This window comes from Tursiops truncatus, chromosome 19 (genome assembly GCF_011762595.2).
Source record: "Tursiops truncatus isolate mTurTru1 chromosome 19, mTurTru1.mat.Y, whole genome shotgun sequence".
Classification (NCBI taxonomy): Eukaryota; Metazoa; Chordata; class Mammalia; order Artiodactyla; family Delphinidae; genus Tursiops; species Tursiops truncatus.
This window is the reverse complement of record NC_047052.1, coordinates 26,567,546-26,594,936: the sequence shown is the minus strand read 5'-3', so window position 1 is coordinate 26,594,936 and position 27,391 is coordinate 26,567,546. Positions and strand designations below refer to the sequence as shown.

The 27,391-nt window shown below is 44.2% G+C and overlaps 1 protein-coding gene and 1 pseudogene across 1 annotated transcript in view; both read left to right on the top strand.

Moving 5' to 3' along the window:
* Positions 1-27,391, top strand: part of NDRG4 (NDRG family member 4) — a 102,875-nt gene that overhangs the window by 13,520 nt on the left and 61,964 nt on the right. The window lies entirely within an intron of this gene.
* LOC101337716 (non-histone chromosomal protein HMG-14 pseudogene) lies at positions 17,619-18,329 on the top strand (annotated as a pseudogene).

Sequence of the window (27,391 nt, the reverse complement as noted above, 5' to 3'; positions counted from 1 at the left end):
TGAGGAGGCATTTTGATGCTTGAAGAAAGACAGAAACCAGTGTTAAAAGCCACCATTGGCGGGGTCACTGGAGGGAGAGATGACAAAGGGTGTTCCGGGAGAGTGGCTTTATCTTAATGGGAACAAGAGGCCTTGGCGCTTGGCTATCTCTTAGGTTCAAGAGGAAAACATTTAAAAAACTTTGCAAAAGACACTGTCATTTTCTAATTTAGCATTTTATGTTCACGCATTTCTTCATCCAAGAGACCAGATAAGAATTAAGTAAAGTACTTCTCTTCCTGTCACTGAGCAGTCCAGGAGGTGTTTTCTCAGGTTTTGAGGCAGCTCAGCCCTTGATCAACATTTCAGAGGATTCTACTGGCTGAATTTCTAGATCGTTTTAAAGATTTTTAGGGAGAGCTCACCATATAACATGATACATCATGTTCGTGTGTAGTCAGCAGTGATAATCAAGCTCTCTACTTTTTAAGGCATTTTTAAAAGAAATCAATAAAATTTGAAAAACCTCACTCCATTTCGAAAGACTGTTATATCCATAGACCATTGTGATTTAAAAAGGCTTTTCTGCTGCTGCAAGTAAAACAAAGAAACCAAAGGAAAAAATATCTTGGCTTATTGTAGATGCACCTGTCGAGAGAATAGCGTTTGCTTAGCTGAGTTACACGGAGGTGGACGGATTGCCTTGCTTAATTACGGCTCAAGCATACCCACCTCCTTCGATGTCATCCACACCATGTGGCAAGTTCCCTTGGGGACCCACACTGTGAAATAAATCTCTCAGGAAAGAGCTTATGTCTTCAGGCCCCCAAGATGGCCTTTAACCCAGGGAAGCCAAAGACAGAGAAATAGTGTAGGGGTGACTTCTTAGTAATATTCTCTGTGGGACCCCTTTGTTCAGTGATTCCACACCTGTTCCCTTCTAGAAGTGTAATGGACGGTAGGTGTCTGCCTGATGGCCCACTCATTCCCTGTCAGATTTGGGCCACAGTGTCGGAAGGTGCAAGCCGACCAGTTTTCCCAGTTTGAGGATGGCCTGGGAGCCGGGTCAGCCACAGTTCACCCAGCTCGCTCCCTCCTGTCCACAGGATCATTCTTTGTGCCTCTTCTCACAAACCTCCAGCCTCTACTCTGGGTTTTGTGCCCAGAATTTGTTTTGGAGGCCTCAAAGGCAGTGCCACGCCTGCCCCTTCCAAATTCTTCCCAAAATAAACAGATGGTAGAGGAGTGGAGAGTTTCTTATCAAATCTCCCTCAATTGGTAGCTGCTACCCAGTAGCTTAGAGCTGAAAGGGCCCGTAAGATGTAACTGTTTTCCAGGCTGGTAAAATAACTCTTTATCATGTTACATTTAATACATGTAAAAGAATGCCAGTAACATATCTTTAGATTATGAAGTGTTATAATAACAAGAATACCCAGGGACTTTCACTCACTTCAGTTCTAGAAAATAATCAATACTTCTGGTTCCTTTTGCATGGTTTCCTGCTGCCCCCGCCCCCAGAGTTACCACAGTCCTGGGTTTTATGTTTATTATGCCTTGTTTTATATATCTAATGAATATTATTTTGATTTGGTTTTGAACTCTGTCAAAATAATACCCTGCCACCCACATGCTTCTTTCACTCAATTTTACGTTTTAACTTTCAACCATGTTTTTGCAGTTCATTTTTACTGCTGAATGTTACTCGATTCTGGGAACATACCACGATTTCTATAAGCATCCTCTTATCCCTGGACATTTGGTTCGTTTCCAGTCCTTTTTTCTATTACAAACATTGTCACTGTGCACATTCATCCTCACATCTGAATCATTTATTTAAGAGTTGCTCTCGGGTAAGTTTCACCTAGAAGTTAAATTGCTGGCTTGTCGGGTCTGTGAGTGCTCAACTGCACGAGATGCTGCCAAAATGTACCAATTTACTCTCCCATCTGCTCGGTATGAGTCCTCATTATTAGATTTCTTAATCTTTGCCCAGTTAATGGGTATAAAATAATACCTCATGGTGATGCAGATTTGCATTTTCCTGAGCACTAATGAGGCTGAATATTTTATTATATGTTCATAGGCCATTCATGCTTCCTCTTCTGTGAAATTCCTTTTTGTGTCTTGCTCATTTTTCTCTGAGGACATTTGTCTTTTTCTTACTGACCTATAGGAGTATTCTGGATACTAATCCTTTTTCAGTTATCTGTGTTGTAAAAAATCTCCCAGTTTGTGGCTTGTCTTTTAATTTTCTTTGTAGTATCTTTTGATGAATAGAAAAGTCCTTAACCTACCTTTTTTTTTTTTTCTTTAAATATTTATTTATTTATTTGGCTGCACCGGGTCTTAGTTGTGGCACATGGGATCTAGTTCCCTGACCAGGGATCGAACCCTGGCCCCCTTCATTGGGAGTGTGGAGCCTTAGCCACTGGACCACCAGGGAAGACCCTACCTTTTTTCAATAAAAGAGAAAATAGGCACAAATAGGTAAGAGGAATTTTTCAATATAAAAGTATTACTATAGAAGAATGAAGTTGGACCCTTACCTAACACAATATACAAAAATTAACTCAAAATGGGTTAAAAACCTAGATGTAAGAGTTTCAGTTTTGTAAGATGAGAAAGTTCTAGAGATCTGTTGCACAACAATGTGACTGTATATAACATTGTTGAACTGTACATTAAAAATGGTTAAGATGGTAAGTTTTAGGTTTTTTTAATCACAATTAAAATTTTTTAAGTGTTGTAGCTAATGACATCTATTATTTATTGAGTGTTTACTCTGTGCCAGGCACTACGATACCCACCTTATACACATTATCTTTTTATTTCTTTTATTCTTTTTTTTTTTTTTTTGGTTTATTCTTTACAACCCTGAGAGAGAAATTACTGTTTCCCCTCATTTTCCAGAGACAGAGACAGGCTTAGTGAGGTTAAGCAACTGCCCAAGGTCACACAGCAACAAGCGCTGAGCCCAGGGTTGGAACCCTGATCCAGCTGATCCTGAAGGGAGATCTTAGCTGCTCCACTGTATTGTCCAGTAAGCAGCAGAGCCTGGCCAGGAACCATGGACATCCTCTTCCCACCACACCACTAGGTGTCTTTCTCTTCAGCTTTGGTCCTTCCAACACAGCTTCTCCAGGCATCACCACGCCATCACTCCTAAACATCTCCTTTGGGAAAATTGGCCCAAGTTATGCCTATATCACATAACCGTTATCTGCAATATAAATAGGACTCCTCTTTCTGTTTCAAAACACTGCTCATGTCATTGACAATTCGTGCTCATTCCTGAGATACAAGTTGCTATTTTTGAAAAGTTATTTTGCATGGCATCTTGCCCCAGGGGCCCTTGGCCTGCTTAATCTGGTATCTCAATTGGCAGAACACAGTGCAGCCCTCTGGATTTGATTATGTGTCTAAGCTGCAACTTTGGCTGTTCCCAAACCTCCACTGCCTCCCTCCATCCCCACCCCACCCCCTCGCTCAAAACAAAGTGCTTAGAGGCTGATGGTTGACCTGATGGCAGGGAGGTCTGCAGAAAGAAGAGCCCACAGGGCAAGCCTGGCAGGTTTTCCGGCCTCTTCCAAAGTGGATTTCACTGAGAGCAGAAACTTATCCCATTCCTTCACTTCTCCAGTGATGCTCTAGCCTGTGCAAGCGCTGGGCACCAGGTCTACAGTGGGGAGTGGAATGGTCACTCCTCCCTGCCCTTGTGGAGTTTACATTCTCAAGGGGGGTTAGATCTGATTAACACAAGATCTGTGATATGAATTAAAGGGCGTGTGAAGGGGAACAGCTCAGGGGACCTTCTTTAAACTGGGTTCATAGGAGGCCTCTCTAAGTTAGGATATGCAGTCGGCCAGGTGAAGAGCCCAGAGAAGAACATTCCAGGCAGTGAGGGTAGCAAGTGCCAAGGTCCTGGGGCAGGAAGAAGTGGGGTCTGTGGCTTGGCCTATTCTGAGGAAGGGAAAGCAGGCCTGGGTGGCAGGAGCATGGAGGCCAAGGATGAGAGTGACAGATAGTGAAGTGGGGGAGGGAAGCAGGGGCCAGGCCATCACAAGCAAGAAGCCATACAAATTGCCTGAGAGCCTATGGCTGAAGCGCCATCCCAAGGTTGGCAGAGGGGCTGGAAGGGAGGGCCTCCAGGGGAGTGACATTTAAGCAAGATCTTATAGCAGTGATTCTCAAAGTGTGGTCCCCAGACCAACAGCATAAGCATCACTTGTGAATTTGTTAGAAATGCAGGTTCTCAGGCCCCACCCCAGACCTACTGCATCCCCCAGAGCACAAAGGACCAAGCCTGTACCCAGTAGATGCTCCATGTACTGAATGGTGAGTTGCAAGCTGCCCAGCTCCATAATGTGCCCCAGTGTTAAAATGCAGAGTCCTGTGATGGGGGCACACCGCGGCCAGCGGGTCGCACCCACCTGGGCACGGAAGAAGGACAGGGCCCGGCTCACGTGGGTTTGGCTGATTTCAAGGTGCAAAAGTAGAGACAGAAAGTGAGAGAGCGGCATGGACATATATACAACCAAATGTAAAATAGATAGCTAGTGGGAAGCAGCCACGTAGCACAGGGAGATCAGCTCGGTGCTTTGTGACCACCTAGAGGGGTGGGATAGGGAGGGTAGGAGGGAGACACAAGAGGGAGGAGATATGGGGATATATGTATACATATAGCTGATTCACTTTGTTATAAAGCAGAAACTAACACACCATTGTAAAGCAATTATACTCCAATAAAGATGTTTAAAAAAAAAAAGTAGAGACAGAAATGCATCTCTACAGCTCTGCCAAGTGAAACTTCACACCTGGCCTCCGTGTGCCCTGGGGCAGTGCTTAGACTTTTACAAGGTGTGGAAGGAATGAACATTCATTGGAAGACTTTAAACTGGTTTTGAGTTACAAAAATCAGGCCAAAAACAAACAAAAAAAAAACAAAGGAAAAAACACCAAGTAGCAGAGAAATTACCTAATCTTCAACCTCAGCTAACTCAAGACCAGCTGCAGAGGATGTTACCATATTATCTGTTAAGAAAACCCACTTTGGGGCTGGGAACCAGCCTGAGACGTCAACCCCCCGGGGGTCCTTTTGAAAAGAAAGTTTTCCGCCTGCGAACAGAACAGAACGCTCACTTTTAAAAAGCCGCCTCCTACAGCACTGCAGAGCCTCAGTCCTGGACACTCACTCACCTGCTCTCTCACCCTGAGAGAGCAGGTTAATGGGGTTTTAATGAAAATAGAACCCAAATGGGCATTGAGCCCTATTTTTTTGCAGCCAGGGGCGCTGCCAGAGTTGCATTTCCACAGGTGTTAGGGCTGGCCCCCTTTATGCAGTGAGACCCTGCTGAGAATTACCTAAGGGAAGTGGGCTCATGGAGTCAATAATTTGAAAGTCCACAAAAAGCAGTTGGCGAACTCTCTCATCTATGGCCTGTTCTATCCAGGAAAAGACAGGTCAAATCATGTCCTCAGATCACCACAGGCGTTAAAAGCTTGGGCGTGGCATGTCCGGTACCGGTGTGGCCAGTGAAGTTCATTGGCTGCTCCTCCAGCCAGTTCCAATCTTCAAAAAGTAAATAGGGTGCCGGTTTTCATCTCATTCGTGGTTTTAGGCAGGATCATTTAGTAATGAAGGACTCAGGTCCTGGGCTGAAGCCACCTGGGTTCGAAGCCCACGTTGGCCACTTTAGAGTTGCCCAGCTGGGGGGCAAGTGGGGTACCTCTGCGCCTCACTTTGCTCATCTGTAAAATGGGTGTCATGATTGTACTGGTGTTGTAGGGTCTTGAAAGAACTGACTGGGTGGTCTGTAAAGTGCTTAGAGCCGTGCCACACCCACGGTAAGCCCTAGAATAGTGCTGGCTAGTGGGGGAGATTGGGAATCAAGTAGACATGACGATTTCAGACAAGCATAGGCCCAGGAAGCAGGTACGCAGACTAATGTGATGGAGAAACTGTGAGAGGGCTGGGGGTATAAGGAGTAGACAGGCTCACAGAGGCAGCGAGAGCAGAGGCCCCGGGCAGGAAACAGCACAGAAAGGCCAGGGCGGCTGGAACACAGTGTGCAGGTTTGTGGCCTCGGAACCGTGATGAGAAAGCCCCAGGGAGAAACAGGTTTGGCCAAGATGATATAATCCCACCTGGCCAACAATGTGGCCCCTCCGCCTTTACCCTGGGCGCGCTGTGTGTAGTTTCCCACTGGGCTTTTGTCACTTAATTTCCAAGCTGCTCCAAGATCCTCACGATCGCTGCTCATGCTTAGGGCATAAGAATGTGCAGTAGGTCTGCGCTCCCGTTTACATAACCACCTGCCCCTGCCCGGTGACTGAGCCTGTTTCCAATCCTGACAGTAACCAGGATCGTGGTCCTTCCTGAGACTTCCTGGCAGCTTGGACGTGGAGCCCCTGAGCAGCCCCATGGTGGGGGGAAAGCACTTCGGAGTTTGGAGGCTTTTTTAATCTTAGAACTCTTTCATAGTTTAACTGTGTGTGTTGTATTTGGTTACATAAATAATATGTAAAAGATTCAGACAATCCAGAACAGAACATGAAGTCCCCTTCACCATTACCTCCCCTGCCCAGCTCCCAGCGCCTCCCTGCAAGTACCCATCATCAACAAACAGGCGGCTTCCTTCCAGACCCCTTTCAAGGCCTTTACACTCTTACGCTCGTCCTTTGTTTTTACCAAATAATACATCTTGTGGGAGAGTCAGAGATCTAGCTACTGTGTTTTCTTTTTTTTAACAGCTGCACAGTTTTTCTAATATGGTGGTATTATATTTTATTGAATATTTTATTTTGTTTATTTTATTTACTCACCTTCTCTGAGGGTTTGGGCTGTTTACTAATTTTCACAATGCTTTCAGGAATGTCGCTGGACTTATATTCGGGCTCACAGGCAAGAATTTCTGTCCAGCAGATTCCTGGAAATGGAATTGCTGGATCAAAGGGCAGGTACGCTTAAAATTTTCATAGCTTCTTCCAAATTATCCTTCCCAAATGTGCCATTTTCTTAAAAAAAAAAATTCCTTTGGTTACAAAAAGTAATTCATGTTCTTGCAAAACGTGCACAGAATACAAATAAGACCAGAAAAGAAATTTTAACACACTCATAATTCCATCACCCAGGAATAACAGCTATTAACATATAATTTAGTTATTTGAGCTTTTTACTGTATCTCACAAAGATCTTTTCAAGTCATTAAAGCGTCTTCTCTGGTGATTTTTCTAGGTTGTTAATGTGGTTTAGGGACAAGACGAGGAAATCTTGTGTGGAAGGAGGGAAACTAAAAAGAAATTTTTTTAAAGACTGTGCTGAACAGTTGATAACCCATGTGCAGGATATGTTCACCTGAACTACGTATGTAGAAGAATTATTCTACAACGCTGGTTCTTGGATGTCTCTGAGAATCTGATAAAGCTGCCTCCTTCCCAGCAATGTGTATGATCACGCAATTTACATATAATTTCAGGGGTTCATGTCCCTTGTCCCCCCACCAGAAAAAATTCATTGTCTACAGCATCATTTTAAATGGTTGCATCGAATGCCTCAGGGTGGCTGAAGCACAGCTCATGTAACCCATAGGGTGTTAAGAATATGGACTCGAGGCAGACACACCCCATCAAATCCTCTGGCTTGACTGCGTGCTCTTCAGTCCCTCTGCCTGTTCCCTCACTTGTAAAATCCAGACAATAATAGGTGGGTTATAGGGTGGTCGGGAGTTTAAAGCGTTCATGTGCGTAAAATGTTTAAAACAGGGTCTGGCACATGGTAAGTGCTAATTAAATGTCAGCTCTTATTATTTCCAGTGTTTGGTTTTTATAACATTTCTAACTCTATTTTTGCACACTTCTGTGATGACTTCCCAGGGATAAATTTCTAGATGTCGAATAGCTGCGTGGAAGCATTAGCGTATTTATAAGATTTTGGATACATAATGCAAAACTCCTCTATAAAGACTCAGATTCAATCATTATCTAGGACTGAGTTTCCAGGGGTGAACAGATGGATGAAAATCCATGCCTTGGTGGAGTTTACATCAGAAAAGGGGTAGACCGTGAACAAAATAACAACGTGACCTATTAGAAGGTGACAAGTGCTGTGGAGAGAAATGAAGCAGGGCTGGGGTGGGAGGGCTGGGATGGGGTGGCGGTTGAGGTTCTGAAGGGATCTGAAGGAGGCAGGGAAATGGTAGGACCGTGTTCCAGGCCGAGGGGACAGGTATGAGGGCTTGGGGGCAGGGACGTGCAGGGTGTGCCTGAGGGGAATCCAGGAGGAGAGGAGGACAGAGCCGGAAGGCGGCAGGGACACTTCACGGAGGGCCCGCAGGCTGAATCAAACTACACTTTGGGAGCAGTTTTAATTCTGTCCAACGATCAGTCTAGGAAGGATGAAGTAGGTGTTCAAGGGGACAATTGGAATGAACTGAAATTATGTCTTCCTTGTTTCAGTCTATGCTTAAGGGCACTAAAAGGAAAAGACAGCTCTCAACGTTTCTCCAAGAAAATCAGAGGTTCCTTGTTTTCTGAGTAAAGCATGTGAATGTCTCGCCTACTCAAGTCCAGTCTTTTTTCTTTTTTTTCTTCCTAGAACAGTAAGAACCAAGAACAAAATGAAAGACACAAGCTTGTTTTGTTTGTTCCTGGGCCCTGTTCCCGGGACAGCCTGTTTGCCAGGTGTGTGATTCTCAGATGATGTTTATCAAAGGAACTTAGGTCTACAAGTGTGAGATGACATTGCCCAGGGTCGAGGGTCCCTGGGCCCCACGCCTCACCCCCTCTTGTCTTCCCTGCACCCCGCAGCCACGAAGCATCAGCCCCAGAGACACATGCAGGGGGCAGAAAGGCCAGCTCAGAGGTTGCAGTTCAGGGCAAAGAAGTAGCAAACCACATGTTCATCTTGGGGACACCATGGCAGAGATAAGTGACCTGGAATTTCTACCCACTTCCTCCAACTGCAGAACCTCTGCTTCAAATAAACCAGGAAGTTCTGGGGGCTTGGGAAGGACCAGACTTTGATCTGAAATGGCTAGAAATGAGGGGAGACGAATGGCTGTGGAAGTGAGGCTGGTGGGTGTGGGTGTTGCCGTATGGGGTGGAAGCTGAGCCCTGACAGGACGCTTGCCCCTCCTGTTTGGGTGTCATCTACACCTTTACAGGCGCTCCCATCGGTGACTCGGCTGGTCGACAATATGTCATTGATCGCCTACTGCGTACACTAGGCACAGGGCCGGTGCCACAGGAGAGCTTATAAAGAATCGTACCCGGAGGAGCTGCCAGTTCCCGCCGGGGAGGGAGGGACACTTTGCTCCACTTGTTGGCTAAGTGCCCCGCAAGCCTTGCCTGCTCCAAGTTAACACCAATCAGCTGGATGTTTCTTTGTCTCCACTCTCTCCCTTCCCTCCCTTCTTTCTGTTTTGCAGGTGGTACAGTTTTGTCATTATGAGATGGGGTTAGACATAATAGATAACTTCTCCTAATAACGGTACCTCAGTTTAAATTTTTAGCCAACTTCAAGCAAGTTTAAATGCTCATTGAAAAGGTAAAACTATATAAAAACAACCAAAGAAGAAGGGCAAACCTTCACCACTTTTACTTCCTGCTCTTCCTCTCCCGAGATACCCGCTGTTAACATACCAGTATTTATTTACCAGCTTAGACCCTTTTTTCCCTGTACACACCTATTTCTGCATACAGTTTTTATACAGAAAGAGAGTATAAACCCTTGTTTAATTCACTTCTGTACTTCCAGCTTCAGGAACATGATAGACACTGAAAATATTTGTTAAACAAATGAATTAAGAATTTCTGAAATTTGTCCTTCTCATTTAAAAATGCACCATGGACGGCCTTCCATGTCATCCAGTTCATTCTTTCTATGGCTGCGTAGTATTCTACAGAGTGTCTGCACGGTTGTTCAACCACAACCCTATTGTCAGACATGGGCTTACCCCTGCTTTCAGTATTGAAGCCCTTGCGCCTACCCCCTCCCACACTGACGTATTTCTCCAGGCAACTGCGGTAAACAGAGTAATGGCTTCCCAAAGACGCCGGCGTCCTAGTCCTCAGAGCCTGTGAATTTGTTTCCTTCCATGGCAAAAGGACTTGCAGGTGTGTTTAAGCTGAGGCTCTTGAGACAGAGAAAGCCTTCTGGATTATCAGGTGTGTCCAATATAAGGCACTTTATAAGAAGGAGGCAGGAGGTTCAGGGTTGGTGGAGGAGTTGCGCGGAGGAAGCCGGGGGAAAGCAGACGCTGTGCTGACAGAGCAGAGGTTGGGGTGACGCCATTGCTGGAAGGCGTCATAAGCCAAAGAACGCGGACAGCCTCCAGGAGCTGGAAAAGGCAAAGAAATGGACTCTCCTCTAGAGCCTCCAGAAGGAATGCAGCCCTGCCGGCCCATTTTGGACTTCTGACCTCCAGAACTGTGAGATAATCAATTTTTGGGGTTTTTTTCCAATTTTTTTATAGTGGTAAAAATTTTACAGTGATAAAATTTACTGTCTTAACCATTTTTCAGTATACCGTTCAGTGGCATTAAATACATGCATAATGTTTCATCAACACCATCCATCTCCATAACTCTTTTCATCTCGTAAACAATTAAACAATAACTCGCCGTTGCCCCCTCCCCTCTGCCCCGGCGACCAACCTTCTACTTTCTGTCTCTGATTTGGGCCACTCTAAATGTCTCATATAGTGGAATCATATGGTATTCGTCTTTTTGTGGCTGGCATATTTCACTTAGTATAATGTTCTTAAGATTCATCCATATTGTAGCATATGTCAGAATTTCCTTCTTTTTAAAGGCTGAATAATACTCCATTTTATGGTGGTGGATTTCTAGGCTGAACTGAGACAGGCATTCTTAGCTGAGACGCCAAGAGGTGGTTAAAACAGTATGAGAACATCAAGGTAGCTGATTCCAAGCAGAAAAAACAGCTGACAGTGTAGCGATGTATTTGAATCTGCTGTAATTAAGATTTTCCACAGGCTGTGGGGTGGGTGAGAGACCTCATTGACAACTTTATCAAACTTGTGATGTTTAAATTCAACAAAACGTTTACATAACAGATTTCAGAAGGAAATTAAATCTGTTTTTGTTTCACTTTTCTATTTTTAAAAAATATAAATGGGCTAAATGAAAGCTGATTTGATGTAGAATACTAAAGTGTGTAAATATGTTGGGGTCTAAAGCCCGTGGATACACAAACAGGTGTGAGAAGTTCCATGCTCTTAATGATCAAAAATGGGTGTGTAAATCCTAGAGAAGCTTTAATTAAACAGTTCAAAAAAGGTAGCTCCTTTCTACAGGTGTTTTGCAGATTTTGATAGTTGTAGATTCTTTTTTGCTGTGTTGTAAAACAAAAAACAAAAAAGCTAACTTTTAAACCAGAAAATTTTGTTTACCCATTCATTTGTCAGTGACCACTTGGGTTACTTGTACGTTTTAGCCATTGTCAGTAACGCTGCTATAAGCATTGGAGTACTAATACCTCTTTAAGATCCTCCTCTCAGCTCTTTTGGGTATATATCCAGAAGTGGAATTCCTGGATCATATGGTAATTCTATCTTAAATTTTTTGAGGAACCTTCATACTGTTTTCAACAGCAGCTGTATCAGTTTGTTTGTTTTTTTTAATTTATTTTATTTTTGGCTGCGTTGGGTCTTCATTGCTGCACTCAGGCTTTCTCTAGTTGCGGTGAGCAGGGGCTATTCTTCCTTGCAGCGCATGGGCTTCTCATTGCGGTGGCTTCTGTTCTGGAGCACGGGCACTAGGCATGGGGGCTTCAGTAGTTGTGGCATGCTGGTTCAGCAGTTGTGGCTCGTGGGCTCTAGAGCGCAGGCTCAGTAGTTGTGGCGCACGGGCTTAGTTGCTCCGCGGCATGTGGGATCTTCCCAGACCAGGGCTCGAACCCTTGTCCCCTGCACTGGCAGGCGGATTCTTAACCACTGTGCCACCAGGGAAGTCCCTGTACTAGTTTTTAATATTCGCATCAGCAGTGCTCAAGGGTTCCAATTTCTCCACATCCTCACCAACACTTGTTTTCTGGGTTTTTTTTGTTGTATGTTTGTTTGTTTTTAGTAGTAGCCATTCTAATGTGTGTGAGGTGATATATCATTGTAGTTTTGATGAGCATTTCCCTAATGATTAGTGATACCGAGCATCTTTTCATGTGCTTATTGGCCATGCGTATATCCTCTTTGGAGAAATACCTATTCAAGTTCCTTTGCCCATTTTTTTTTAATTTTTAAAATTTTTATACAATTTTAAAAGTTACACTAGATTTATTGTTATTATAAAATATTGGCTATATTCCCTGCGTTGTACAATACATCCCTGTAGCCTATCTTACACCCAATAGTTTGTACCTCCCACTCACCCACCCCTATATTGCCACTTCCCTCTTCTCTCTCCCCAATGGTAAACCACTGGTTTGTTGTATTTTTTAAGATTCCACATATAAGTGATATCATACAGTGTTTGTCTTTCTAACTTATTTCACTTATCATAATGCCCTCCAACTCCATCCATGTTGCTGCAAATGGCAAAATTTCGTTCTTTTTTATGGTTGAGTAGTATTCCATTGTGTGTGTGTGTATATATATCACATCTTCTTTATCTATTCATCTGTTGATGGACACTTAGGTTGCTTCCATATCTTGGCAATTGTAAATAATGCTGCTGTGAACATTGGGGTGCATGTATCTTTCTGAATTAGTGTTTTTGGTTTTTTTTTAATATATATATACCCGGGAGTGGAATTGCTGGGTCATATGGTAGTTCTGTTTTTAGTTTTGTGAGAAACAGCCATACTGTCTTCCATAGTGGCTGCACCAATTTACATTCCCCCCAACAGTGTACAGGGGTTCCCTTTTCTCCACACTCTTGCCAACATTTATAGTTCATGTTCTTTTTAATGATAGCCAACCTGACAGGTGTGAGGTGATAACTCATTGTGGTTTTGATTTGCATTTCCCTGATTAGTGATGTTGAGCATCTTTTCATGGGCCTGTTGGTCATATGCATTCCCTCTTTGGAAAAATGTCTCTTCAGTTCTTCTGTGCATTTTTAAATTGGGTTGTTTGTTTTATCAATGTTGAGTTGTATGAGCTGTTTATATATATGATGGATATTAATCCTTTATCAGTCATATAATTTGCAAATATTTTCTCCCATTCAGTAGGTTGTCTTGTGGGGTTTTTTGTTGTTGTTGTTGTTGTCTTTGCGGTACGCGGGCCTCTCACTGTTGTGGCCTCTCCTGTTGCGGAGCACAGGCTCCGGATGCGCAGGCTCAGCGGCCATGGCTCACGGGCCCAGCCGCTCCGCGTCATGTGGGATCTTCCCAGACCGGGGCACGAACCCGTATCCCCTGCATCGGCAGGCAGACTCTCAACCACTGCACCACTAGGGAGGCCCCAGGTTGTCTTGTATTGTTGATGGTTTCCTTTGCTGTGCAAGAGCTTTTAAGTTGAATTAGGTCCCATTTGTTTATTTTTGCTTTTTACTTTAAACCCTTATATATATGATTAGCAAATATTTTCTTCCATTCTGCAGGTTACCTTTTTACCCTGTTGATATTATCTTTTGATGCACGAAATTTTTAATATTCATGAAGTCCAGTCTATCTTTTTTGTTTTGTTGCCTATACCTTTGGTGTCATATTCAAGAAATGATTGCCAAATTCAGTGTCATGAAGCTTTTTTTCCTGTTTTCTTCTACGGGTTGTATAGTTTTGGGTCTTACATTTAGGTCCTGATCCATTTTGAGTTAATTTTTATACTTGGCACTAGGTAAGGGTCCAGCTTCATTCTTTTCTGTGTGGATATCCAGTTTTCCCAGCACTTTTTTTTTTTTTTTCCCCCCGGTACGCGGGCCTCTCACTGTTGCGGCCTCTCCCATTGCGGAGCACAGGCTCCGGACGCGCAGGCTCAGTGGCCATTGGCTCACGGGCTTAGCCGCTCCGCAGTCAGATTCTTAACCACTGCGCCACCAGGGAAGTCCCCTATTCTTTAATCTTTATTTCCTTCCTTCTGCTAGCTTTGGGTTTAGTTTGTTCTTTTTCAAGTTCCTTAACTTGTAAAGTTATGTTATTAATTTCAGATCTGTTTTTTTTAATGTGTTTATAGCTGTGCATTTTCCCCTTAGGACTGCTTTTGCTACATTATAGTTTTGGTATGTTGCATTTTTGTTTTCATTAAAACTAAGGAGTTTCTAATTCACCTTGTGATTTCTTCTTTGATCCATTGGTTGTTTAAGAGTGTGTTGTTAAATTTCAATATATTTGTGGATTTTCCAGTTTGCCTTCTGTCACTGATTGCTCACTTTATCTCATTGTGGTCAGAGAAAATATGATAGTTATCTTTTTAAATCTGTTGACACTTAATTTTTGTGGCCTAACATATGGTCTAACCTGGAAAATATCCGCGTGCACATAAGAATGTGTATGCTTTTGGTGGTGGGTAGAGTGTGCAGTGTCTGTTATATATAGTTGGTTTGTTGTATCTATTTCCTTACTTCTGTCTGCTTGCTCTATCCATTATTTCTCTCTTCAATTCTGTCAAATTTTGCTTTATTTATTCAGTTGTATGTCATTAGAAATGTGTTTATAATATTACAGCAAGAGGATATATCAAATTTCTATTAATATATAATGTCCTACTTTGTCTCTTGTAAACTTTTTGATTTAAAATCTATTTTGTAAAAAAAAAAAAATCTGTTTTGTCCAGTGTTAGTACAGCCACCCCTGCTCTCTTTCGGTTACTGTTTGCATGGAATATCTTTTTCCATTCTTTCACTTTTGATCTAAAGTGAGTCTCTTGTGGATAGCATATAGTTGGACTGTGTTTTTTTAACCATTTTGCCAGTCTGTCTTCTGGGGAGTTTAATCCATTTACATTTAAGAGTAGTTACTGGGAAGGAGAGACTTCTGTCATCTTATTTGTTTTTCTGTACATTTTACGGCTTTGTTTCTCACTCCCTGCCTTACAGTACTGTCTTCCTTAGTGTTTAGTTGACTTTTTTTTTTTTGGTAGTGAAATGTTTAAATTCCTTTCTCATTCCTTTTTGTTTATATTCTATAGCTATTTTCTTTGTGGGTACCATGGGGATTACAGTTAACATACTAAAGTTATAGCTCTCTTATTTGAATTTATACCAGCTTAACTTCAATAATACACAAGAACTCTGCTGCTTTACAGCTCCATCCCCACCCCTTGCTGTTGTTATCACAGAATTACACCTTTATACATTGTGTGCCCGAGAATAATCTAAACTAATAATGATTTTTAATGCATTCGTCCCAAGTCATTTAGAAAACAAAGTGGAATTATAAGCCATTGTTGCAATAATGTTAGCTTTTATAATTACTTGTTTATGTACCTTTATTGGGATCTTTGTTTCTTCATATGGCTTCCAGTTGAATCTTTTTTCTTTCTGTTTCTCAGTCTTGATTATTTCCATTGTCCTATCTTCAAGTTCACTGATTCTTATGCCTGTTCAAATTTGCCTTTGAATCCCTCTAGTTAATTTTTCATTTCAATTATTATACTTTTCAGCTCCAGAATTTCTTTTTGGCTTCTTTTTAGGTTTTATGTCTCATGATTGATGTTTCCATTTTTGTTCATACATTTTCCTGACTTCTTCCAAATCTTCCTTAAGTTCTTTGAGCGTCTTTAAGGCAGTTGTTTTAAAAGTTGTTTTGTCTGCTGTATTTGCCATCAGGTCTTTTTCAGGGATAGTTCCTGTTGGTTTTATTTATTTTTTCTTTGAATGGGCCATACTTTTCTGTTTATTTGTATGCCTTATGATTTTTTTGGAAAAAATTTGAATATTTGGATTTAATAATGTAATTATGGAGACCAGATTCTCCCTCTTACCCAGAGTTTGCTGTTTTTTGTTACTGCTTTGTTTAATAGCGTTTTTTTGTTTGTTTGCTTCCCATTGCTGTAGGCTATCTATGTGACAAGGATCAGCTGAGGTATAGTTTAAAGTCTTGGGTCTTTTCAGAGCCTTTCCTTGGGCATGCACGATCACTTGCTAACTTCCCCCATATATGCAGTTGTTTTGCATGTCTGATGGTTAATTTTGTGTCAGTTTGCCTGGGCTAAGGAATGCCCAGATAGCTGGTAAAAAATTATTTCTGGGTATGTTTGTGAGGGTGTTTTCAGAAGAGATTAGCAAAGAGATTAGAAGACAATCAATACACTGAGTGAAAAAGATCTGCCTTCACCAATGTGGGCAGGCCTCATCCCATGCATCAAGGGTCTGAATAGAACAAAAAGGTGGAGGAAGGGCAAATTATCTCCCTGTTCTTAAGCTGGGAGGTCCATCTTCTGCTGCCCTCAGAGATATCAGAGCTCCTGTTTCTTGCACTAGCAGCCCCTCACCCCCTGGTTCACAGGCCTTCAGCATTTTACTGAATTATGCCCATGGCCTTCCTGATTCTCCAGACTGCAGATCATGTGACTTCTCAGCCTCTGTAACGTGAGCTGACTCCTATAATAAATTTCATATAGATATACATAGAGAGGGAGATATCTATATAGAGATATCAATCTACATATATCATATTGGTTCCCTTTCTCTGGAGAACCCTAATACAGTATCCTTGTCTTTAATGTTTGGCTCTAAAAAGGAGGAAAAAGAGAAAAATGAAGAGGGCAGTAAAGGGCACCCACCCTTTAAATCCCCTGGAAGTCACTTCAGCTGGAGGTGGAGGGGCAGCAACAATCTAATCAGAAGCAGCAATGGGCAGTCAGCATAGATCGCCAACATTTGCAGCACAGGGTCCTCTTCTGCCCAACCTGGCTCCCACAAGCTGTATTCAAACAGCTGCCCACCATGGGAATGGGGGGATGGGTAACTGCTATGCTCAGAGCTGAAACTGACCAAAATGAAGCACAGTTTACCTGTCCAAGCCTTCCCCTGGAAGTTGCAATCCTTCAATAGACTCCAGAGTTCCAAAATACTTACATGAGACAGATTCTGCCAGTACAATTGTTGTCTGGGGGGCGGGGGGAGATAGATTGCTGATGCTTCCCATCCAACTATCTTTCCAGAATCCTTTCAATCTGTGTTCTTTGAAACCACCTAGTTCATAGTAATTTGTTATAGCAGAAGTAGAAAATTAATTCAGCAAGAGACCTAGAAATTTCTAGTTCAAAGTATAAACTCATTTTCTCAATTCATTTATTGTCTCTCATATAGACATGGTAGCCATCCTGGTCACTGCCCTCCTGACAATTCCCAATGTGCCCATGTTCCTCTCAAAATGTCAATCCCAGAATGACCCACTGCTCTAGACCCTGCCCACTGGTACAGAGTAAGCATCTTGTTCGATTTGTGTCTGGGAATCTCGCATTAAGCTGTGCTCATTAAGCTAGAAATGAACTGAACACCTAAATCTACCTCAGTCCCATCTCTTCTGTCCTGTTCTTGTGTCATTGGCTTGTTTTGACCTTGGGGCAGGACTTTATCCTTTCTAAACTTCATGTTGTCTAAACAGTGAAATAATAGCATCTCCAGCATCAAGCTAGACTAGTTGTTTGTTGCCATTTCAATTCCTTGTGCTTTCGGAGAATAGAAAGAGCAGGTAGATTTGGCCCCTTAACCTGGGAGGAAGCTAATAGAGACATTATAAATAGAGTAGGTAAAAGCCACGATGTCGAAACTGGCTCAGCTTCAGGGCTTTACATGCCTAAGATGTTGGGGGTGGGCTCCCAATCCGGTTCCATCCGGTTCTCCCTCCCGCCGCGGGTCCCCCCAGCTCGGGCGGCGAGAGAAGCGGCAGCGGCCAGGCAGCCCAGCTTCGAGAAGGCTCTCGGTGCGCCGCGGCCCGCAGGCACCGGGCACGCGCCCGCCCCGCCGCCGCGATGCCAAGAGGAAGGTCAGCTCCGCCGAGGGGGCGGCGAAAGAGGAGCCCAAGAGGAGATGGGCAAGGTTGTCCGCTAAACCGCCTCCTGCAAAAGTGGAAACGAAGCCAAAAAAAAGGCGGCAGGAAAGGATAAATCTTCAGACAAAAAAGTGCAAACAAAAGGAAAAAGGGGGGGAGCAAAGGGAAAACAGGCTGAAATGACTAACCAAGAGACTAAAGAAGACTTAGCTGCAGAAGATGGAGAAACTAAAAACGAGGAGAGCCCAGCTTCTCATGAAGCAGGAGAGAAAGAAGCCAAATCTGATTAATATCACACACCTGGTCCAATCAGTGGTCCCTGTCTCCTTTCTTGTACAATCCAGAGGAATATCAACTATTTCGTAAATGCAAGTTTTTTAGTAGCTCTAGAAACATAAAAAGGAGGGAATCCTACCTCATCCCAGTTTTTGAGTGTAAATGCTTTTTTTAAGAGGTGAAATCATTTGGTGGTTGTTTATTTTTTGATACAACCAGAAAATAGTGGGATATTGAATATGCGAGGCTTTGTCTTGTGTGTCAGCTTAACATTCCACAGATGGAGGGTAGCTTTTATAGCCTATAATACAAAGCGTACTAAATGGCAGTTTGGAGTCAGTTGTGCATTTAATGTCTTAAACCCTTTACATTACTTCTCTTCCCATGTTACTTTTGGTAGAATTGTTTCCTAAAGCAAACCACTCACCCCTTGCTCTTGGCTCTCCTGGGCAGAGTTTTGTGCACTCTGTAACATCTTTGGTCGGTGGTAGTCCAGTTCTCGTAACTGTTAATGTGCTGTGAACGACTGACAATTTGAGGATGTAGTGTATATGATATTGTGAATTAGTGGGACTTACAATGTAACAGCCTATCAATATTTGAAGATATTGGTACTTGATATCCTGTGAAGGAAATTTTGCCTTCAAATTTTAAGCTGGGAAGTCCCTGGAATAACTGTTCAGAAAAGAATCACAGCTACGTGACTTTTTAGATTTTTGGTATGTATGTTGAGAATTGTGTACAAATTGAAATGTGTGTGTACTGATCCTCAAAACAATCAGTAAAATCTCAATTATGAAAAAAAAATGCCTAAGATATGATTTATAGGGGAAAACTTCACCAAAGAGCCCAGCTCAAAGCAGGGGCTGAATTTTTTTTTTTTTTTTTTTGTCGTATATGGCCTTTATTACGTTGAAGTAGGTTCCCTCTGTGCCCACTTTCTGGAGAGTTTTTATCATAAATGGTGTTGAATTTTGTCAAAAGCTTTTTCTGCATCTATTGAGGTGATCATATGGTTTTTATTCTTCAATCTGTTAATAAGGTGTATCACATTGATTGATTTGCGTATGTTGAAGAATCCTTGCATTCCTGGGATAAACCCCACTTGATCATGGTGTATGATCCTTTTAATGTGCTGTTGGATTCTGTTTGCTAGTATTTTGTTGAGGATTTTTGCATCTATATTCATCAGTGATACTGGTCTGTAATTTTCTTTTTTTGTAGTATCTTTGTCTGGTTTTGGTATCAGGGTGATGGTGGCCTCATAGAATGAGTTTGGGAGTGTTCCTTTGCAATTTTTTGGAAGAGTTTGAGAAGGATGGGTGTTAGCTCTTCTCTAAAGGTTTGATAGAATTCACCTGTGAAGCCATCTGGTCCTGGACTTTGGTTTGTTGGAAGATTTTTAATCAGTTTCAATTTCAGTGCTTGTGATTGGCCTGTTCATATTTTGTTTCTTCCTGGTTCAGTCTTGGAAGGTTATACCTTTCTAAGAATTTGTCCATTTCTTCCAGGTTGTCCATTTTATTGGCATAGAGTTGGCTTGTAGTAGTCTCTTAGGATGCTTTGTATTTCTGCAGTGTCTGTTGTAACTTCTCCTTTTTCATTTCTAATTTTATTGATTTGAGTCCTCTCCCTCTTTTTCTTGATGAGTCTGGCTAATGGTTTATCAGTTTTGTTTATCTTCTCAAAGAACCAGCTTTTAGTTTTATTGATCTTTGCTATTGTTTTCTTTGTTTCTATTCCATTTATTTCTGCTCTGATCTTTATGATTTCTTTCCTTCTGCTAACTTTGGGTTTTGTTTGTTCTTCTTTCTCTAGTTCCTTTAGGTGTATGGTTAGATTGTTTATTTGAGATTTTTCTTGTTGCTTGAGGTAGGCTCGTATAGCTATAAACTTCCCTGTTAGAACTGCTTTGGTGCATCCCATAGGTTTTGGATCGTCATGTTTTCATTGTCATTTGTCTCTAGGTATTTTTTGATTTCTTCAGTGATCTCTTGGTTATTTAGTAACGTATTGTTTAGCCTCCATGTGTTTGTTTTTTATATTTTTTTCCCTGTAATTGATTTCTAATCTCATGGCATTGTGGTCAGAAAAGATGCTTGATATGATTTCAATTTTCTTAAATTTACTGAGGCTTGATTTGTGACCCAAGACGTGATCTATCCTGGAGAATGTTCTGTGCGCACTTGAGAACAAAGTGTAATCTGCTGTTTTTGGATGGAATGTCCTATAAATATCAATTAAATCTATCTGGTCTATTGTGTCATTTAAAGCTTCTGTTTATTTATTTATTTTCATTTTGGATGATCTGTCCATTGGTGTAAGTGAGGTGTTAAAGTCCCCCACTATTACTGTGTTACTGTTGATTTCCTCTTTTAGAGCTGTTAGCAGTTGCCTTATGTATTGAGGTTCTCCTATGTTGGGTTCATATATATTTATAATTGTTATATCTTCTTCTTGGATTGATCCCTTGATCATTATGTAGTGTCCTTCCTTTTCTCTTGTAACATTCTTTATTTTAAAGTCTATTTTATCTGATATGAGTATTGCTACTCCAGCTTTCTTTTGATTTCATTTGCATGGAATATCTTTTTCCATCCCCTCACTTTCAGTCTGTATGTGTCCCTAGGTCTGAAGTGGGTCTCTTGTAGACAGCATATATATAGGTGTTGTTTTTGTATCCATTCAGCCAGCCTTTGTCTTTTGGTTGGAGCATTTAATCCATTCACGTTTAAGGTAATTATCGATAATGTATGTTCCTATGACCATTGTCTTAATTGTTTTGGGTTTCTTTTTGTAGGTCCTTTTCTTCTCTTGTGTCTCCCACTTAGAGAAGTTCCTTTAGCATTTGTTGTAGAGCTGGTTTGGTGGTGCTGAAATCTCTTAGCTTTTGCTTGTCTGTAAAGCTTTTGTTTTCTCCATCGCATCTGAAGAAGATCCTTGCTGGGTAGAGTAATCTTGGTTGTAGGTTCTTCCCTTTCATCACTTTAAGTATATCATGCCACTCCCTTCTGGCTTGTAGCATTTCTGTTGAGAAATCAGCTGTTAACTTCATGGGAGTTCCCTTGTATGTTATTTGTCATTTTTCCCTTGCTACTTTCAATAACTTTTCTTTGTCTTTTAATGTTTGCCAATTTGATTACTGTGTGTCTCGGCGTGTTTCTCCTTGGGTTTATCCTGTATGGGACTCTCTGCGCTTCCTGGACTTGGGTGGCTATTTCCTTTCTGATGTTAGGGAAGTTTTCAACTATAATCTCTTCAAATATTTTCTTGGGTCCTTTCTCTCTCTCTTCTCCTTCTGGGACCCCTATAATGCGAATGTTGTTGCGTTTAATGTTGTCCCAGAGGTCTCTTAGGCTGTCTTCATTTCTTTTCATTCTTTTTTCTTTATTCTGTTCCGCAGCAGTGAATTCCACCATTCTGTCTTCCAGGTCACTTATCCGTTCTTCTGCCTCCGTTATTCTGCTATTGATTCCTTCTAGTGTATTTTTCATTTCAGTTACTGTATTGTTCATCTCTCTTTGTTTGTTCTTTAATTCTTCTAGGTCTTTGTTAAACATTTCTTGCATATTCTCAATCTTTGCCCCCATTCTTTTTCCAAGGTCCTGGATCATCTTCACTATCATTATTCTGAATTCTTTTACTGGAAGGTTGCCTATCTCCACTTCATTTAGTTGTTTTTTGGGGTGTTATCTTGTTCCTTCATCTGGTACATAGTCCTCTGCCTTTTCATCTTGTCTATCTTTCTGTGAATCCAGGGACTGAATTTATGTTGGGAATTTATTTTGTCATTAGTGCCAGAGCGGCCAGGCCATCCAAATGTTGGCCCCAGATGCTGCAGGCCTCCTCCAATGCCAGAAGAGAGGAGATACCCTGGGAGCCCCCAGGCTTCACACCTGTGTGACAGGCACCTCCCTTCAGCCCCCTGGGGCCCCACCCAGCACTTGGCCGAGCGAACTCTCAAGGATTGATAATTCTTTGGCACTTTATTGTCTGATGGAGCTGGGTGGTTTTACAAATGCAAAGCAAGTTAGAGTTTGGAGAGAGCCAATTCCATCCTGGTTCCTCTTTTACAGAGAGAAAGCCAAGGCTAGTTTGTGTAGACTTCAGAGTTCTCTAAGTTATGCTTTGTGGAATAGCCTCATGGGAAGTCTCTGTGGGGGCTTCCCTGGTGGTGCAGTGGTTAAGAATCTGCCTGCCAGTGCAGGGGACACGGGTTCGAGCCCTGGTCTGGGAAGATCCCACATGCCACGGAGCAACTAAGCCCGTGCGTCACAACTACTGAGCCTACGCTCTAGAGCCCGCGAGCCACAACTGCTGAAGCCCATGTGCCTAGAGCCTGTGCTCTGCAACAAGAGAAGCCCCCACAATGAGAAGCCTGCACACCGCAACAAAGAGTAGCCCCCGCTCGCGGCAACTAGAGGAAGCCTGGGCACAGCAACGAAGATGCAGTGCAGCCAAAAATAAATAACTAAAATAAATAAATTTAAAAAAGGAAGTCTCTGGGCATTTTTCACTCCATCCAACGGCGGGTGTGCTGGGCCAAACCAGGAAAAATGCTTCCACACAGGGCTCACACATATTTGTATCGGAAGCACTAGATTCGTTTCCTAGGGCTGCTGTAACATAGTACCACAAACTGGGTGGCTTAAAACAATGGAAAGTTCTTGTCTCTCAGTTCTGGAGGCAGGTGGTCTGAAATCAAGGTATCAGCAGGGCCAAGTTCTCTCTGCAAGCTTCAGCGAAGATCCTTCCCTGCCCCTTCCAGCATCCGGTGGCTCCCGGCGACCCCTGGCATTCCCTGGCTTGCAGGTGCATCACTCCAGTCTCTGCCTCTGTCATCACACAGCGTTCTTTCTGTGTCTCTGCATCATCTTCCCTTTGCGTATGTCCATCTCGGTGCCCAAATTTCCCCTCTTGTAAGAGCACCAGTCCTATTGCATCAGAGCCCACTCTACTGGGGGCCCTCTTCTTAACTTGATTACCTCTGCAAAGACCCTGTTGCAAAATAAAGTCACATCCACAGGTACCAAGGGTTAGGACTTCCACATCTCTTCTAGGGACACAATTCAACTATAATAGGAGCCTTCTACCGGGAGACAGAATGAAGCAGGTAAAAAAGGCCTAGGGATGCTGGTTCCGTTAGCCATGTCCTAACTGAGATATGAGGGCAGCTGGACAGGCAGCCCTGCAAACTAGTATTCCTGGCTGACCCTGATTATGAATCGTGGAAGGAAGGGCTGATACAGGGCCCAGGCTCTGCACTGACTCTTTTTTTAACTTAAAAAAATTTTTTTTGGCCACACCGCAGTGGCATGCAGTACTTCCCCAACCAGGGATTGAACCCAGTGGAAGTGCGGAGTCTTAACCACTGGACCACCAGGGAAGTCCTCTGTACTGTTTTGAGAGCCTTCCTCAGACCCAAACTTGCTTTCCTGACTTGGCAAAGCAAGCCCCGGAGTCCCTTCGTCACCTGCCTCAGGATCCAGTTAGCAGTTGTTATCACTTGTATCAGTATTACTTATTCCACCCTCACTCCTTCCCAAAGTACTCCTTCTACCCCACACACGGCTTCCCCTGAGAAGAGCTCTGGTTAGTTAATACGACCTTCCCTCCGCTTGCTGCATTTCCAATGTGCCATGGTGGCCTGTACGCACTGGCATCCCAGGCAGCCCGCCGGCACACCAGCCCCTCAGCCTCACTCTCCTTGCAGCTCTCGGCCATGGAGGGTGAGGCTACCCCACTCCCGGGCCTCGCTGCCAGGGGAGCCTGTGTGCTTGGGTATTTTCTGGTTCCAAAACATTGCCAGTGACCTGCTCTCTCTGATCCTTGATGACACTTCTCACTTCAGTAAAGATTTGCAGATGCGTCCAAATCCACCACCTGGAAGATACCAAGAACGTTATGTCCCATTTGAGTGGGGCCACTCGGGCTAATCGTTTCTGCAGGGGCAGTGGAGGGCCTGCATTGCTTCATCCCAGGGTCTTACATCCTTGACTGGAAGCATTCTCCAAGCCCACTGCAGCCTAGATAGAAAACTGCAGCAAGACTTTCCATTAGGTGGTTCTAGAAATGCCACCTTAGAGAACCATGAACTTGCCCGCGAGTGACAGGACTGCAGGTATTAAACTGTGTGTGCCCTGCTGTCCCAGGCCTGCAGGCGAGGGCCCTGGCATCACCCACTCCATTTCCCTCCATACCGTCCCCGGAGGGCACTGCCATTGCCCAACAGGTTCTGGGAGATAGAAAGGAGAAGAACCATCCCGAGGGAACTGAGGTCAGGGGCAGCACATGTGCAGCAAGGGGTACAGGGCTGCTGTGCCAACTCGTCCATTCAATACACTGTGAGCAGTGCCTTCTGGAATTGGCTTCTGGCAGCAGTGCAGAGGCCTGGCAAGGGTGGGGCAGACATCCGTGAGTGAAGGAGAAGTTTTCTGGAAAGGAAAGTGAACATCTCATGGGAGCTGTATGATATGACAGAGAATGGTCACTAGACTGGAAGTGCCTGTGCCGTCTGTACCTGGACCCGCTTTGTGCTCAAGAAGATGGGAACACTTTTTGGAACTTCAGTGGGCTGTGTTTCTTTGAGACCCTGCGCCAGGATTGGATCACATGGGTGTTAGAGCCTCAGTGGGGTTCCATGTGCTTTGCCCTCTATAATCCTCACAACCACCCTGAGATGATGGCAGTGGCGTTATTATCCCCATTTTACAGATGAGAAAACCTAGGACCAGGCAGATTAAGTGACTGGTTGAAGATCTCCCATGACTGGTTTGTGCAGAGCTGGGATTTAGAACCCTGGCCTGGACACCTCACCTCTTCCCATCTCCTTGGTACTGTGTTCCTTGAGTCAGAATGGCCCAGCCCAGACTTGGGAATCCAGTGCTCCAGGGCCTGGAATTGGCCAGAGCTCTCAGAGCCATAAATAGACCCCATTCCCAGTGGGATGTGCTGTGTGGAGACACCGAGTCTCCTTGCAGCCCAGGAAAAGCATCAGCAATGCCCACAGGGAGAGTCTGCAGGGCTGCTCCCCCCCGCCGCCCCCCACCCCCAGGGAGAGCATGGAGCTGCAGGTCCCACAGGGAAGGAAAGCCAGCCCAGCCTGGCTTTGTGCCTTTCTCCATTTGGCCTAAGAACGGAGGACACCCTTTGGATACCCCAGGACTTCACGGGCCGTGAGGGCCACAGTGGCCAAGAGGAGATAAATCTGAGTGCGTCCTTCTCAGTGGGCTGTTGGCGTGAGATTACAAATAAATGACAGTTTCCATAATTACTGTGCTGTCTATTCTGAAGCAAGGGTGGATGCGGGTCAGGGCTCTAGAATCAGCGCCGGGTTCAAGTCCTGGTGCTTATGTGGCATTGGCCTCATGACCTCAGGCAGGTGAGCCAGCTGGCAAGACTGACCTTGGACTCGGCTCACCCTCACGGCTGCTTTCCCTCCAGACCAGCACCCACCCAACCCCACCCAGCACCCATCCCCACAACCAGCACCGAGTGGTGCCAAGACTCGCAAGTGGTGTGAACCAGACTACCTAGCACCTCCTATGAAGACATGCCCACACTTTGGGGCTCAAGCAACCTAAACAGGAAAGGGAGGAAGACATCCTCCAGATCAAGGGGGCCCAGAGCCTTCTCCGGGGTGGCTGGAGAAGGGCCTACACCAACCCACAGGACCCCCCCTGCCATTCCAGTGACCTCTTAGTCACACACTGCCACATCCACTGAACATCCACTCATCTATCACGTGCTAATAGGGAGCCCCCCAGTCTTATGGCATTTTGTTACGTCATCCTGAGCTAAGACGGTGCAGCTCCAGGCACAGAGTGTGTTTCTGAAGCCTCTGGTTCGTTTCCATCGTTAGGTTGAGGGCTGGGCACCAGTCAGCCAGGGAGCTGCACCCACCACCGTCAGGTTCTCCAGGGCTGATGACGGACACCGCATTGCCTGATTGCTTCCAAGGAGCTGAGCCCCCAGCTTGTCAGCCACTTGGTACCACACTCCCCATGCGCAGCCCTGAGCTGGCAAGGGTCCGTGCCAGGTCACTGTTCCCACATACCTTGCTCCAAGGGAAATCTCTGCATGGCTCCCAGCTCCCCAGGATCTGACATTTTAAAGCCTCCAGCTCCTCCCCCAACCCAGGTTGAAGGGATGCGTCAGGAACTCACTGGGTATGCAAATGTATACGTGTGTGTTCATAACACAATAGGCTGGATTCTTTCCTGATGTTTCACTTCAGACTGAGGTCTGCTGCAAAAGAAGACACTGGGAGGGGCTCACACGTGAGAATAGGATTCAATTTCTGGAGGGTGAGAGGCCAGGCAATGGATGCCTGTCCAGAGAAACAAGGTGTCCCAACAGGCAGGTGTGCAAGCGCAGCAACAAGAAATTCACTCAATGCACAGGAATTAAGTGCCTGTTGTTGCCAGGCTCTGTGAGGGGCTCTGGGATACAGGCAGGACGCAGGCCAGAGAGGCTTAGAAGTCAAGCTCTAGAATCAACCACCCCTGGTCCAACCCTGGCTCCATTTAGCATCTCTGTGAAGCCAAGAACATCTTTTTTTCTGCCAACATACCCCTATTGTTCTCTGGGGAACCATCCCTGTGGTTCACGTTGTCCCAGAGAAGCTGACGTCAGGCCCAGTTCCTGGGGAAGAGTGAGGGATCCCCTCACCCTGAGCCAATCACTGGCTCCCAGGAGCAGGCAGGCACGTGACCAAGCCGGGGGCCCTGGTCACAACCCTAGACGCCCCTGAGCTCCTGCCAGACCTGAAACCAGAGAGGAGGTAGGGACCACTTCCTGTCTCTATCTGGCCACTAGACAGAGCCCCAAACTGAAGCAAACACAAGGGAAGCAAGAACCAGAGACGGGGGGAAACCGAGGCCTGACAGCATGTGAGTCTTGGGTTAGCCATGCCTGAAATAGCTGCATCCCCACACCTCTCAGTTCAATAAGTAAATTAATTACCTCTTTTCTTTTAAATTGTCTTGTATAAGCCAGATTAAATTAGGTTTCTGCCATGTACAACTCTTCCAATACACATACGTACCCAAAGCAATTGCAGATTTATGAAAATGGAGAATGAACCAAGACAACAGTGTCTCCAGGTTGTACTTGGTTACACACGGCTGGTGAGGGGTAACTGATAAGGTGCCGATTTGTGGTTAGCGTTGGCGAATGTCAGATGTAGGCAGAAGGGCTTCTCATCTAAGTGGCTTTGTGGATACCAGATAAAGTCTG